Source organism: Pinus tabuliformis, chromosome 4_2 (genome assembly GCF_031772625.1).
Source record: "Pinus tabuliformis cultivar Carrire ecotype Pingquan chromosome 4_2, CPIR1, whole genome shotgun sequence".
NCBI lineage: Eukaryota > Viridiplantae > Streptophyta > Pinopsida > Pinales > Pinaceae > Pinus > Pinus tabuliformis.
The window spans coordinates 177,808,537-177,824,080 of record NC_142304.1 but is presented as its reverse complement, the minus strand read 5'-3'; positions in this window follow the sequence as shown (position 1 = coordinate 177,824,080).

Below are 15,544 nucleotides of genomic sequence, written 5' to 3'. Positions count from 1 at the left end.
CTCAACCTCTGTCACTTATATGAGCTACTACTAATCACATATATACAAAAACCATTACATCTGGGTCTTTCTAGGCCAAAAACCCCTCAAAAAAAGAAAGCATTAAAACCTAGGAAAAATCCCTACCCAAGAAATTGAGTCAGACCATGCCATGAAAACTCCTTGGTCATCCATAAGATCTAACCCAAACGCTATGAAAAAAATCCCTCAAGGGCATCACTAAAGCTTCCGTCCCATTGAAAATGAGACACCTTCGTTGACCCATCATTAGAGAAATTTTGAGGTAAAAAATTGGTCTCAAAACAAAAATGCACAAAAAAAATCAACTTAATATGAATCAATAGGATTCATACGACGATGTCAACCATGGGGGATGATTCACCATTTTTGGAGTAAAATGGTAAAAGGATAAAAATAAGTTAAAAAAAAACTATTTTTTCAACTCGTATTTTCTATTTATCTCCTTACGATTTTACTAAAATTTCGAGTAGGAGTACTTGTTGGATGTAGAATTTATTTTTTCATCCAATGAATACCCATGTTGTAGAATTTCAATGGACCCTACTAGATGAAAAGTGTGAAATACATGAACAATGTGATTGCAATCACATTTTTTTTTAATTTTATTATTTTATCTTATTTATTTATTTATTTTAATTTATTTCACATTTTTTGTGTTGCAGGGTTCATCAAAATTATGCAACATGGGTGCTCCTTGGATAAAAAATTAAATTCCACATCTAATGAGCAATCCCACTCAAAATTTTAGTAAAATCATAGGGAGATAAGTTGAAAATACGAGTTGAAAAAGTAGTTTTTCTTTTTCCCCTCCAAAACTTGATGAGGTAATCTAATCTTATCTTATTATTTCCACTATGATTTTATAATATTCCTTAGGAGTCCCATTTTTTACCTCAAAAATTCTCTAATGGAACCAACATACCACCATTGTAAAACACCTCTGCCAAATGAGCACTAAAATTTCAAGCCCCAAAAAAGATGGGATGTACCAGAGCCTAAAAAAGGATACACACCTAGCTAAAAAAAACATGACCGCAACTCTAATATGTCTTTGTAATCCAAAGATCGAAAGGCCATCCAAGGGCCTTCCAAAACCAAAAAAGAATAATTTCAAGACAAAACCATATACCGTCACCCACCACCCTAGATGATTATTCATTGTTTGAAGACGAAAAAATTGTTAGAACTCGTGCAATTGAGTTAGGAGGGTCCCTCGTGTCTTTGTCATCAGAATTGTAAGGAACATGGTTGTTCAATTGCATGAGGTGAGCATCAATTTTTCCATATAAAACCTCATATTTCTCAACATTCTTTTAAAATCCTTCAAGGAGGTGAAGATGTTGTATTTATCTACTTGTTTATCCCTCAGTACCAAGCCCCGTAATGTCTTCATTTTCCAATGAAGCACAACTAAGTTTAGGTACTGCTTCTTTCTACCCGTGGTGTTCCCAGGGTCAACCACCCACTTTGCCAAGTCCTCAAGCAATTCATAGTGAGACACAAACTACCTCTCCTCCCTAGATTTGATATCTAGATCCCTTATCGCTTGGCACATTTCTGGAAAAATTGCATTGAAGTATGTCACTACAGAGTTTTGGGAAAAGAGCCTTTCTCATCTATGTCTAGGTTGTATTCTTCCTCCACCACCCCTCTTACTAATATGTCTTTGTCTTGGATACATTTCCAAGTCACGAAGAGACAACTTGGTTTCCCTATGGGGATTACCCCTACATGAAAAAGAGCCCATGGATTGACCCAAACCCTCCTCAACCAAGCCTGGGTACTAACACACAATCTCATCACAGTAACACTAGACGTAGGTTTGAAGCTTTGGTGAGAATCCACAAGAGAAGGAAAAAAGAATTGTACTTCATCCACAACATTATCTCTCTCAACCATTGGACAAAAAAAACACCGCCCCAAGACTGCATAATAAAAACAACTTGACAAATAAAGATCCAACTCCAAATCCCACCTACAACACCAGAACCAATATGAAACTAAAACTACCCAAGCCAATTCCTTCCATATACCAAGGATGGAAAACTGACATAGACCCATACACCAAACAAACCCATAGGACTCACGAAAAATACAAGAATTCAAAGGGAAATTGACGTGTCGCAACTGAGAAAAATGCCACTTAAGACCCAATTTACCAAAAGGACACTGTAGGTCACCATCAAAGACCATACATGAGAATGAAGCAAACAAAATGAACTTACATGAAAGGTGCTCTAGCCCTAATTAAGATGAGTCAAGCTCTACTACCTAGCATGACCAATCTATGAATACCCCCACCATGTCCACACACCAGAGGGAAAGAGGTCTCATAATTTCTCTACTTATTGTGCAAAACACTGAATCTTTCCACACTAGTGTTATTACCCACATCACCCTCTCAAACAAGAAAATCTAGGAGGTCGAGGTCTCCCCCTCATCTCTCGCTTTCTCCCCATGGACAAACTTACCAAATTTCCTTGCCATATCAAATAAAACCAGCCAACTATATATTTGTATTCTCTTGCATGTGAAGAACCATCCACATACCAATGTCATTTAATGAGGGATTAAAGGCTTGAGGGTGATGGGATCAAATTCCTAGACCTTATCTCATCTATCATAACACCCCCTTCAAAGGATAAAATTAATTGATATTGAAATGTATTTAAAAACATATTAATATGAGAAAAAGATTTAATGTGGACAATGTAATCAATAAATAAAATATCTCAATGCTCATGTTAAATAAATTATTTCAATTTCAACGATTTAAATATTATATATCATTTAAAATAATAATGATAATCTAAGTCACCTGGCAACACAACCCACGAAATTACGAGAGTCTGACATGGGACATAGAGACCACCCGGAATAGGACACATAGGACATCTATATATAGATATATAGATATATATAAGTTTGTCCATACAAAACCTCAGATTTCTCGACATTCTTTTAAAATCCTTCAAGGAGGCGAAGATGTTGTATTTCTCTATCTATTTATCCCTCAACACCAAGCCTAGTAATGTCTTCATTTTCCAATGAAGCACAAATAAATTTAGGTACTACTTCTTTCTACCCCTGGTGTGCCCAGGGTCAAGTTCTCACCTTGCCAAGTCCTCAAGAAATTTAGAGTTAGACATAGAATGCATCTCCTCCCTAGTTTTAATCTCTATATCCCTTATCCCTTGGCACATTTATGGAAAAATTGCATTGAATTATGTCCTATAGAGTTTTGGGAAAATATCCTTGCCCATATCTATCCAGGTTGGATTCTACCTCCACCAGCCCTCCTACTAATCTATCTTTGTATTGACGACATTTCCAAGTCACGAAGAGACAACTTGGTTTCCCTATGGGGATTTCCCCTACCTGAAAAAGGCCACATGGATTGACCCAAACCCTCTTCACCCAAGGCTAGGTACCAATACACAATCTCATCACAATAACACTAAACATAGGATTGAAGCTTTGGAGAGAATCCACCAGAGAAGGAAAAAAGCATTGTACTTCATCCACAACATTATCCACCTCAACCATTGGACAAAATAAACACCACCCCAAGACTGCGGAATAAACACAACTTGACAAACAAAGAGCCAAATCCTAACCCCACCTACAACACTAGACTCAATACACAACTAAAACTACCCAAGCTAATCCTTTCCACATACCAATGATGGAAAATTGACATAGACCCATACACAAAAAAACCCATAGGACTCTGGAAAAAAACAAGAATTCAAAGGGAAATTGATGTGTCGCAACTGAGACAAATGCCTCTTAAGACCCAATTTTGCAAAAGGACACTGTAAGACACCATCAAAGACCATACATGAGAATGAAATAAACAAAATTAACTTACATGCCAATTGATCTAGCCCTAAATAAGATGAGTAAAGCTCCACTACCCAGCATGACCAATCTACGAAGGCCACCACAACTACCACACACCAGAGGGAAAGAGGTCTCAAAATTTCTCTATTCCTTGTGTAAAACAACAAAGCTTTCCACATTAGGGTTTTTACCCACATCACCCTCTCAAAGAAAAAAATATAGGAGGTTGAGTTCTCCCCTTAGCTCTCGCTTTCTCCTCGCGGACAGACTTACCATCTTTCCTTTCCATATCAAATGAACCTTGCCAACTGTATATTTGTATGATCTTGCATGCGAAGCACCATACACATATCAATGTCATTTAATGAGGGATTAAGGGCTTGAGGGTGGTGGGATCAAATCCATAGATCCTATCCAATCTATAATAACACCCCCATCGAAGGATAAAATTAATTGATATTGAAATGTATTTAAAAATATATTAATACAGAAAAAATACTTAATGTGGAGAAAGTAATCAATAAATAAAATATCTCAATGCTCACATTAACTAAATTATTTCAATGTCAACAATTTACATATTATATATAGTTTAAAATAATAATGATAATATAAGTCACCTGGCATGGGGACACGAGACACACAAGACATGAAAATACAAGATTCTGACATGGGACTTAGAGACCCCCCCAAATATCTATCTATATATATATAGATAACACAAATCCTCATGATGATATAAGTAAAAAATTCAATCATAGATTCATACATGTATATTGTAAGCTTGTAGTATTATGCATACAATCATGATTCATCAATGATATAAGTTTAAAAATAGAAATTAAACATAAACTATGGTTTTCTCATTAATTCATCAAAATCAAAATGTATTACATAGGTATTGAGTCCTAAGGACTTGTGAGTAGGAATGCCAATGGAAAATAGAAAATATAAAGCAAGGTAGACACTAGAACTCAAAACTGTAGAATAGGAAGGAATAATCTCATAGGTTGTTAGTTGTTGCTTATAACTTAAAGTCATCAAAATCAGAATCAAGATCAATACACCACTGCTTTCTTCTACATCCTCCTCATTTGTATCCAATGTAATCTTTGCATCTCCAGGTGTGGAGAATGAATCCTCAAGAGTATCACCATCATCCGAAAAGTGACAAGATTTATCACTAGGTCATTAAGATCCAAGTTGAACAGTGCCAACTCAAAACTGTTGTCCAAACCCATGTCATCAGGAAACACATCCCACATCTTTTATTTCCCCTTCAACCACTCCTCTCTCTTCTTGTAAATAAGACGAAGGTTGGTGTGCACTTACACCATTGTCTCTGCCCTAAACTGCTAAGCTTTCTCTTCTTCAAATTGTATAGATTCGCATACATGTTCCAATTCCTCTTGCAACAATATGATGAAGTAACATGAGAGAGAAGCCTCATGGATAAATGCTATAGAGGATGGCATGTTGCCACATGAGTTTCCCACCAAGAATAGGGATTATTATTCCCCATATCTCTAATAACATCATAACTTGTAAATTGCACAGTGCCAATGGAAAAATATGCAAAGGCATCCTACACCTCATTAAGGGATGTTCTATCCTAAAATATATATCTCAATGGATGCTTCCTCCCCTTTGAAATCTCACCATCCATGTGAGGAGGGAATTTGTGTGAAGGTCCACAATTCAACCAATCATGGGTATAGTGTTTTGGATTCAATGAGAAATCCAAGCAATGAAAAAGTGTGCAATTCTTGTCCCACCCGCTAACAAGAATATCATGTATGGTGGTGAAGAAGGCCTCTATTGATGTCTCATACTCAGGGCACTCACTCTTAAAAATAATGGTCCTCACAAACTAAATCATGGAATCCCATCCCTCATAAGCCTCTACTAGGATGGGTTTGTCTATATCTACAAATTGCAACAAAGAAATGATAGGGTCCATGATACTAATAGTAATATATACCCTCTCCCACCAAGCATCGTGATTATAATACTGTGTCCTTGACTCTTTTTGAGGTTGTTTGATTTGTATTTATCTGAAAAGACAAAAAATGTGAAATAGCCATGGAGCCAAGAGTGGTCTTGACCTCCCTCAACCTCTTCAATATGATGAATGTGGAGCCAAACCATGTCTCTGAAATGTTTAACGATGATAGATGCATGTACTCATTGTAGATTGTGAGGGAATTGGTATGATTTTGTATAAATTTGCGGATATGCCATGCATCCTCAATAAGAGTTCCAATCCAAGGTACATCAAAAGAAATATATTTAAGTGCTAAGTTCAAGGAATGGATAATGCAAGGTGTCCAAAGTACTTGTGGATATTTAGCTTCCACAATCATGCCGATAGCCTTACAAATAGGTGACTTTTTTGTAATAATTTGCACACAAGAATCAACACCTACATCTTCAATAACTTTTTTGAAACTCACACATATATTGTGCATCCTTGTATTTTACAAGAGCATCCACTGCTTTCAAGTAAATTGGTCCATTCAAGGAAGACATCATGAAGGTTATGAGTGGACGGTTGCATCTTTCCATCTATCAAAAATAGTACTAACCCTAGACGTTGGCCATTCTGATTTAATAGGCTCAAGTAGTTTATCCACCTCCTTCTTTGCCTTACTAAAAAATGTAGTTCTAAGCCTCTCTAACCTAGGAGGTACATACCTTGATGGATTCCCTTAAGTTAGAGCTCAACCCATCTTAATAAATAAAGGTGAGTGTGTGACATTAAATGATATGAATTTGAGAAAGAAAAAGGCAATGGTGATATCAAGCTCTTCTTTCCTCTCTCGCTGAAATATCTTGTCTATTGGACCAAGTGCCCTCCTTTTCACCACTTGACCTGCACCCCCACTGGAACCTCCAAATGGATAATTGGCAATTATTATCCTCAATAATGGAAGGGGATCATCATCCTTGGTTTTCTTAGATGATGCAACCACCATTGCCACATCAACATTGGACTCTCTTTCTAATTATTTCCTCTTAGATGCAGTCACTCCTAAACACACTCCAATTTCACAAGATGGTAAGACAAACAAATGTGATTTTCACACGGAAATATATGCCCTTGAATTGAGCGTTGAAAATTTTGAATTTCCAAATAACATTGCCTCCTCTCTTAAACTTGTTTCTTGGCCCTTGATCTCTTGTAACATACTTCCATAAGGGATATTTTATTTCTTGAGATTGTTGTCTCATTAGATTGAGGTTTCTCTTAAAATTTGAGGTTGTTGTTGTAGCCCCACTTCCAACAGATGGAACACTAGCAGACCCCCATGAAATTGAAAGAGGAGGGAATTACCAATGGGGATATTCCTCCCCTTTTTCCCCTTCCCCACTACCATTTATTGAGCTATGACTACTGTAAAAATAAGTAAAAAATGTAAATGTTGGGTCTCCATATTGTTGCCTTTAATACCCTATATTGTCCTCTATTTTTGACCAACTTTACCTCGAAACCTATTCACCACTTGCCCACCTTCTTCAAAAACATGAATTTTAGCATCCTTGTGTATATATGAGGTAATTTATATTTAAATCATCGTTTTTGTGTTTTGTTATATAGTAGAAATAGAATTATTGATTCTTTATATTCTCTAATTAATTGGATTGGCTCACATAGATGTTTAGACCATGTTCCTACTCATATGGTACCAACCCAAAAATATGGTACCAGTGCAAAATTTCGATAGTCGCGTACACTCATCCGGCACCAACAACAGTGGTCCAACACCTGCGGTCATTTGGGGCCAACCCTACGTTCCTCTGGTACCAATATTCCAGTACTTTGTGATTCTGATACCAATATTCCAGTACTGTGTCATTCCGGTACCAGTATTCTAGCACTGTGTGGTTTGGGTACCAATATTCCAGAATTGTGTGATTTGGGTATGAGTTTTCCAACACTGTGCTCATTCGGTACTGAGTTCAAGTCGAAATTTTGGAATCTTCTATAAAAAAATTGGGGACATGGGTTTTGTCGAGAATGACGTCGACATGTGGAATCTTATGTCAGAATTCACCCATATCACACGTGTGGACCTCCAGCTCAGGGGGGAATGTTTTCTGTGCTATTCTGGTGCCAGATTGTAAAAATAGTAAAAATCTCAAACTACCAATTGGCGCCTTGATTTTTGTGAAAATGGAAAACTAAATTTCCAAACAGCCAAATGGGTTTCGAAAAACCACAACCCACTACAAAACCTAGAAGTCGTTTCTGACAATACACAAAGAATATAGATATATCGAAGGGTCTTTAACTTGAATTTGTAATTTCTGCATAGAAACCTAGATTTTTGAGATTTCATTCTAAAAATTGTAAAATTGGTTTTAACCAAAATATGAGTTGGGAGAATTCATTTCTATCCATTCCTCCATGGATTTCATGTATAAATAAGCCTCATAGGGTTGTGTGAGAGAGCATTTTGTTATTATGATCATTCTTTTGTAATGGAGGAGGAAGAGAGTTATGATTTCATTATTGTAATTTGAGCTTAGTTTTCAATATATGTAAAGTGACTTATTCCATATTTGTGGTGCATCCTCATAGTTCATCTGAAGTGCCTCTAGTAGCAATTTCTAGATTGGGAAGGCCTCTCAAGATTGGTAACATGCTACTCATTGTACTTTTAATTTAAATTTATTATTTTCTCTCTTTGCATGCATCTAATATCATAGATTTCTTTGCAAACTCTATTTCTCGGATTGTATGTTAGAATTATTGTTTGTTATCTTGAAGAACATGAAGAGTTAAGAACGGAAATCTCACCATTCACCGACATGTGTTGTTCGTGAAGACTCTTGTCATACATTTCCTGTACTAGAATGCAGAATTTATTTCAAAACTAGTTAAATTAGGAATGGTTGCTTTGCTTAATATTGAAGTACAATGAGTTGATTTTAATTAGTTGCTACAGGAAAACAAAGTTGAATACATATTTCTATTTCATGAGCCTGTAAATGGACAACCTTATTACCTGAGCAAGAAATTTTTAGATCATATGCTTGCTGGAATTTTGTTTATGCGTTTTTGATCTTTGAATTGTGTGATGAAATTAGATTAATTATAAAATGGAAGTTTCCTATATAGGTTATACTCAATAGACATAGGAACTTACCTATTATCGACACATATAGTGCATCAGCTCTACTGATTACAACTCCCTGGTTGACAATTTAATTTGTGGCAATATATCATTCATATAATTGCCCCAATAGTAAACAAAATGACATGCACACTATTGTAACAAAAATATAAAAAAATGGAAGGAAAATCCACATACTTATAGCTTGAATCACCTCCAAAACATGCCTTTATCCTTTGTTGGTCACTGCCATAGTCCTTTAGCTCCAAAACCACAATTGTAAATGAGGAAAAATGACCCAAATCCATTTTTTACCAAGCCCGTAAGTCCCTTTTTTCCAGACACGTGTTTGAAAATCACAATTCACTATGGGAGTGAATTGGACTATCGTGGGACACCAATCATGATTTCATGACTTGCTCTAGCCTCAAATCAGGGATGTGTACCTTGAGAATCATGTCTAACGTATTCGGTTTGTGACACGAGGGGGGGGGGAATCTGATTACTTAGCTGCTAATAATAAAATGCTATATATTATATATAGAAAAAAAAATCTTAATGTTATATCATTTAAGTATCATTATTTACATTTTGACCCTTTTTATTAAGGGTTAATTTTGAATGGAGAAAATATTTGTTGGAACTTTATGTCTTAAGATATTTATTCTATGTATTTAAGAGATTTTCAAGGGGTTGAATTCATTTATACATTAAATAATGCAATTTAAGAAATGAAAAATGGTTTTCACCTCAAAATATTTGATCCCTCTTGGTTCTTACTAGATCCGTGATTAAGATGGATCTATATTGGTTAGTTAAAAACAAAAAAGTAGGGATGACCTTTTAACTATAACATAGTCAAATTTGGTGTAAATCCATTATTTAAAACCACAAAACTAAATATGACCTTTTCACAATGGAAGTCAATTTCGTGTAACATCATTATGTAAAAACATTTTTCACTATAACTGAGTCACGAGAGGTGAAGTGATCATGGGTATCATGCTGAGAGGTGATCTATCTTATAAGTGGTATAATATCATATCGAATATCAATATATAGCCTATTGTGGAACCCATTACATTATGGAAAAAAATAAATATGGCATATGCAAGAGCTATATGGAAAATATAATCCATGATCGTGACTGAGAAAAAGTTACATAATGTAAGATCCCACCTTAGCAACCATCAATAATATAGATAAGTGAAGGTCACATTGGATGTTAGTAGTCAATGGATTTTTTTCATTATATGACTAACTTAGTTTTCATGTAATCATGTTCCTTCCTCTATTTCAACATGAGGAGTGAGCGATAATCTTCCTTAAAACTATTTCCAAAACATATTTCTCCACAAATTTAAAAGAAGAATGTGCTATTTTCATACTTATACATGAGCTCTAAGTAAGACTAGAAATAAATTCCACCATAATGCCATGTGCGAACATTAATCTAGATCAACCTATTTGATTCCCTATATTGTGTTAAATAAGCTTCACTTATTGAATTTTGATATCATAACCACAAAATTATGTCACAAGAACCTAAAATATCATGCTTCTATTACAAAAATCACATATAAGGGTATGAGTATTAACCTACCTATAACAAGGTAACTGAAGGAGGATTATACCTCTCTTCATCATAAAATATAATAAATATGATATGTTAATGAAATGGAAAAATGGAATCATGAAAGATATTGACCCAAACACATTTCCAAATTCATCAACTACAAATTCTCAATCCCAATTACTAAGGCAAACAATTATTTGCAAAATGGCATTGCTTCAATCATTAGACTTGAAAAATAAATGTTTCAACAAGAGAAACTATTGTTGCAAATTTAGAAGCATATTATTCTTCAAAAGGTGCCAAGTAAAAAAATGGGCTTGCAAAAGTTGGGCACAAATAATTTTTTCACTACAGCCATTGAAGCATACGACTGCATCCTTGAATACATGAAACTCTAACAACGTATTATGCTCACGTGCACAAGTAATTAAATCCTATAGAATTGGTTATTGTAAAAATGGTTTCCAACAACAACCCCCCATTTTTAATGATATATTTAGATAATAAAAGTAACAACTGTCCTATTCTCTATTCGCACTTCAAAAAATTAAATTAATTTCACATTCACACAAAATCTTGCATACATAGGAACCTACATCCATTAAATAATTTGTTCAGAAATTTCTAGCACATCAAAACTTCAGTTAGTAATACATTTACTGTGACAATTTATATGCACAAAATATACACCCATTGAGGTCTTTTGAAAATCACTTTGCAAACATGCAATCTACAACAATTGCAGCCTTTGGACAAACACTTTTCTTGCACGAAATTTACAACCATTGAGGCATTTTGTCAAACACTTTGCAAGCCATAATCTCAAGGAAATTTTGACACGAATCTAAGATTTTTCCTCTACCTATTTAGCTCATAAAATTTATAAATTAATTCTTCAAATGTTAGAATATTAAAACATGGACTAAATCATCTTATTCTTTCACCAAAAACTTGATAACAAGCGCACATAGTTGGCAGCAACAATCTGCAAAATCGCCCAGATTTACGATTTAGGTTATGAAAAGCCTTATTTTTTCGGAATCAAGTGGGGGGTTATAGGTCCTAAATGTATGGATACCTTGTGATGTTGTCTTGAATCATTACGAAACCACCCATGAATGCATTTTTTTTTAAACTAGCAAATATTCTGACTCCTAGAATTTCATTTACAATTTTTTTCAAACAGATGGTATGAAGACTTTAATATACAACCATGCATAAAAAATAACATAGAATTAAGATATAATTACTTATGCATTGTCTAAATGATTTTCTAAACCATGTCATCTACTGTAAGTGAATTGAAGGGTTTGAGATTCATCAAACATTATTTTCATTCTATCATTCTTACAAACACATGGAAAGCATCCTGAGCTATTGTAATACATATAGAAAAACACTCAAGATTTAATCAATGATGATTCTTTTAATGCATTATGTATCCTTACTTGTTATCGACATTTGCAAGAATTGCAAGCACATAATGACTGGAAATTATCTCAATTATTTTCTTTGAAACTCTTGGCTGCCATCAATTTTTTGCATTCTTATTTTAAGGGTTGATCTAGTGAATCCTCCAGGTCTATTTTGGGTATGCATTCATTTCCTACTTCTCTGGTAGGCTACAAGTTAATACTTATTCATGCAAAATAATTAAAAAAAATAACATTTCCTGTTCAAGGATTTTATCAAACAATTGGCAACATATCCTAAAAAACTTTCTGAAACATGCCTCCATTTACCTATTTCAATTAAAATGAAGTAAAACCATAACACATGAAACTCTTACCCAATTCCTTTGGACATTATTTTTTTCAATTAATTTCAACAATATTTGGCTTTCCTTTCTCAAATGCTACACTACCAACATTAGTACCATAAACTACACCAATAATAATTCCAATCTTGAGATCTAAACATCCATCCATATAGATCACTCTTAGTCTTGATTTTCAACTAGCCAAAGAGATTCTAGATAACATAAGCTTAAACCAAAATTAGATGCTTACCACAATTTAAAATTCTACTTTTTCTTTTATGTTAATGCTATACTACAATTTTAGGACAATTAAAATTATACCCGATGAGATATTCAACTCCAATCACTAAGAATATCATCCATCTCTGATTACTTAACCAAATCATTTGAGCCATCCAGTTTTCCACCCAGCCATGTCCAAGGATAACTTCTCTCCCTAGAACCCCTGAGTTGTAAGAGCTCACAAGAAGTACCAAAATATAACAGTAGAGAGATATATATGGCACGTTGAGGAAGGTAATTTTCACTTCCTCTCAATACCACTTATGTTCAACTCCATTGGGTAGAGCTACCTGGTAATTTATATTAGAATTTGGCTACTCTCCAAGTCTCTCCCTCTCACAATCTTCTTTAAATCTCTCCAACTCTTGGTATCACAATGCACCTCTCCTTCCCAAGTGAGAAGACATGAGACACATATATAAGAGGATCAACAAATTATTTTCATAAAGGAGGAGTAATATCCATGTCTTGAGAAAGAGTAACATATTCCATTTAGAGAGGTGTAATTCATGCCATTAAGGAGAGGTATGCAGACCTTAGTTAAGGAGAGTGTAGCATATGCATTAAAGAGATTGTAAGATGAATATTCTATGGCATACTTTTAATGAGTGTAAGAGGAATATGCCATGTATTTGATGAGTGTGTAAGGGAGAGTATGATGCATCATTAAGAGAGAGAGAGAGAGAGAGAGAGAGAGAGAGAGAGAGAGAGAGATAGTTACGTCGAGACATGAGATTCATCAAGGAGAGAGGTGTGAAGTGACTTGTAATTCCTTTAAATAATAAAATCATAGTCTCATAGAGGATAATAATAATAATAATATTAATGATATTGATGATTAAGTCAATATTGAACTATTAGGATTTATTATAGATAAGTTAAGTGATCTTCCTTCAACTATACTTGATTACCAATTGATGCAAGGAGATTTACTATTTTTTGAAAGTCATACATGAGATGTTAGACCTGACTTTCTATTTTTAGAAAGTCACTCTAGAATTGGTAGAAATGAGATTTTATTAGGGAAACATCCCTGAGTTGCCCATAAGTGGTATTATTCTTTTCGAGAATAGGGATTTTTCACCCCTATTGCATGCATCTTCATTCCTTAGTAGATTGAGGACTTGACGCCTCGATCTACTCCAAAGATCCAAGATTCCATACCTTGATTTTCTAAAATATTCAGGATTCTAAACCCTAAATTTTTTATCATAGATCCAAGACTCCACGTATTTATCTTTCATGGATTTAGGACTCCATGCCCTAATTTCCATTCTTCTCATCTACTATGCTTTGAAAATTTTCACTTCACCTTAAGGTACTAATTGTGAGCTCATACCCATCTAATGGTTCTTTGGTAAGGTGTAGTTCTCAGACCAAGAATTGTGCATGAGTACCACAATCATTTTTGTTTTGAAGAAATGACTTCCACAATCATTTATAATTTGAGAATATTTGTTTGCAAATAACTATGCTCCCTGCCATATCCTTCTCAGTACAATATTAAGTATATATAATCATACAAATCATGTATCATGACTTCCACAATCATTTATAATTTGAGCATCCTTGTTTGAAAATAACTAGGTCCCCTGCCACATCCTTCTTAGTACAAGATTAAGCATATATAATCATACAAATCATCACCCAGAAGTCATAATTAACCATATGTTCCACATAACCATGATCATCCATGGATCTATGTGTCTCAATATTGGATCACCATCCATGTCATACATTTATGCCCAAACTAGGATACCAAAAGAGAAAACATCGATAATATGCAATTAACCAAAATTAGTCTTTATCATAACCACATAAAAACTATGTGATCCTAACCAGGTCTATAACATACAATCATATAAATAAGTTTGACATGCATAATCTTTATATCATTGCATAAAAATCACCCTCTCTAAGTGTCATCAAAGCCATCTCACTAAGAAGGGACACTACATACTCCCCCCTCTTGGGATAAGCTTGGCTTAAAGTTTTCTTATAGTTGTCGGATATATCTATATCTATATCTATATCTGTATCTGTATATATATCTGTATTTGTATCTGTATCTGTATCTGTATCTGTATCTGTATCTGTATCTGTATCTGTATCTATATATATATATATATATATATATATATATATATATATATATATATATAGATATATATATATATATATATATATATATATATATATATAATCCAATCGGGTTGTCCATGAATACAAAAATACCATTTTTAATCAAGTACCATGTATAGTCACACCATACTAGACGGGTTTTGACATACACTGCAATACAGACTATATCAAAACAATCATTTAATCAAGCATTTTATATCTGGATACTATGATATCACAATGATCTCATTTACAAATGATTTCCTTTTCCCTATATAATGTATTAATAATTCAATAATATTTATTGTGTCATTCTCTTAGGTTTCTATAGAAAAATTAAGCTTTCCAAGTCACAAACAACTCCCACATTAGTTGTATAAATAGCAATGATGGTCCATTCCATCTCACAATCAAATTTGCATATAAGAAGCATCAAATCATCCACATTCAATTGCCATTGAAGCTACACAACAAAACATGTCATATATATAACCCACTCTAACATTCCACTTGATTAATGTCTTCTCAATCCAAGTTTTTCCCTTTTCATTCCATAAGACACCCTTGCAATCAAAATCTTTAGGACCTACCAACAATTTTTACTAATTGTTCTCTTTAGGAAAAATCATAATTTTAGGTTCAAGATATTTTTTTTTTAATAATAAGCTATGGTTCCATACAATCCTCATTGACCCACTTTTGTATTATAGACCATTCCTTAAATTCCCATAATATTCATTATTATTCACTTCTGTTACTTGAGAATCAATTATGAATGACTCAGTTAGAAGATATTCATTCCAAAACAATTAAAGATATATTTTT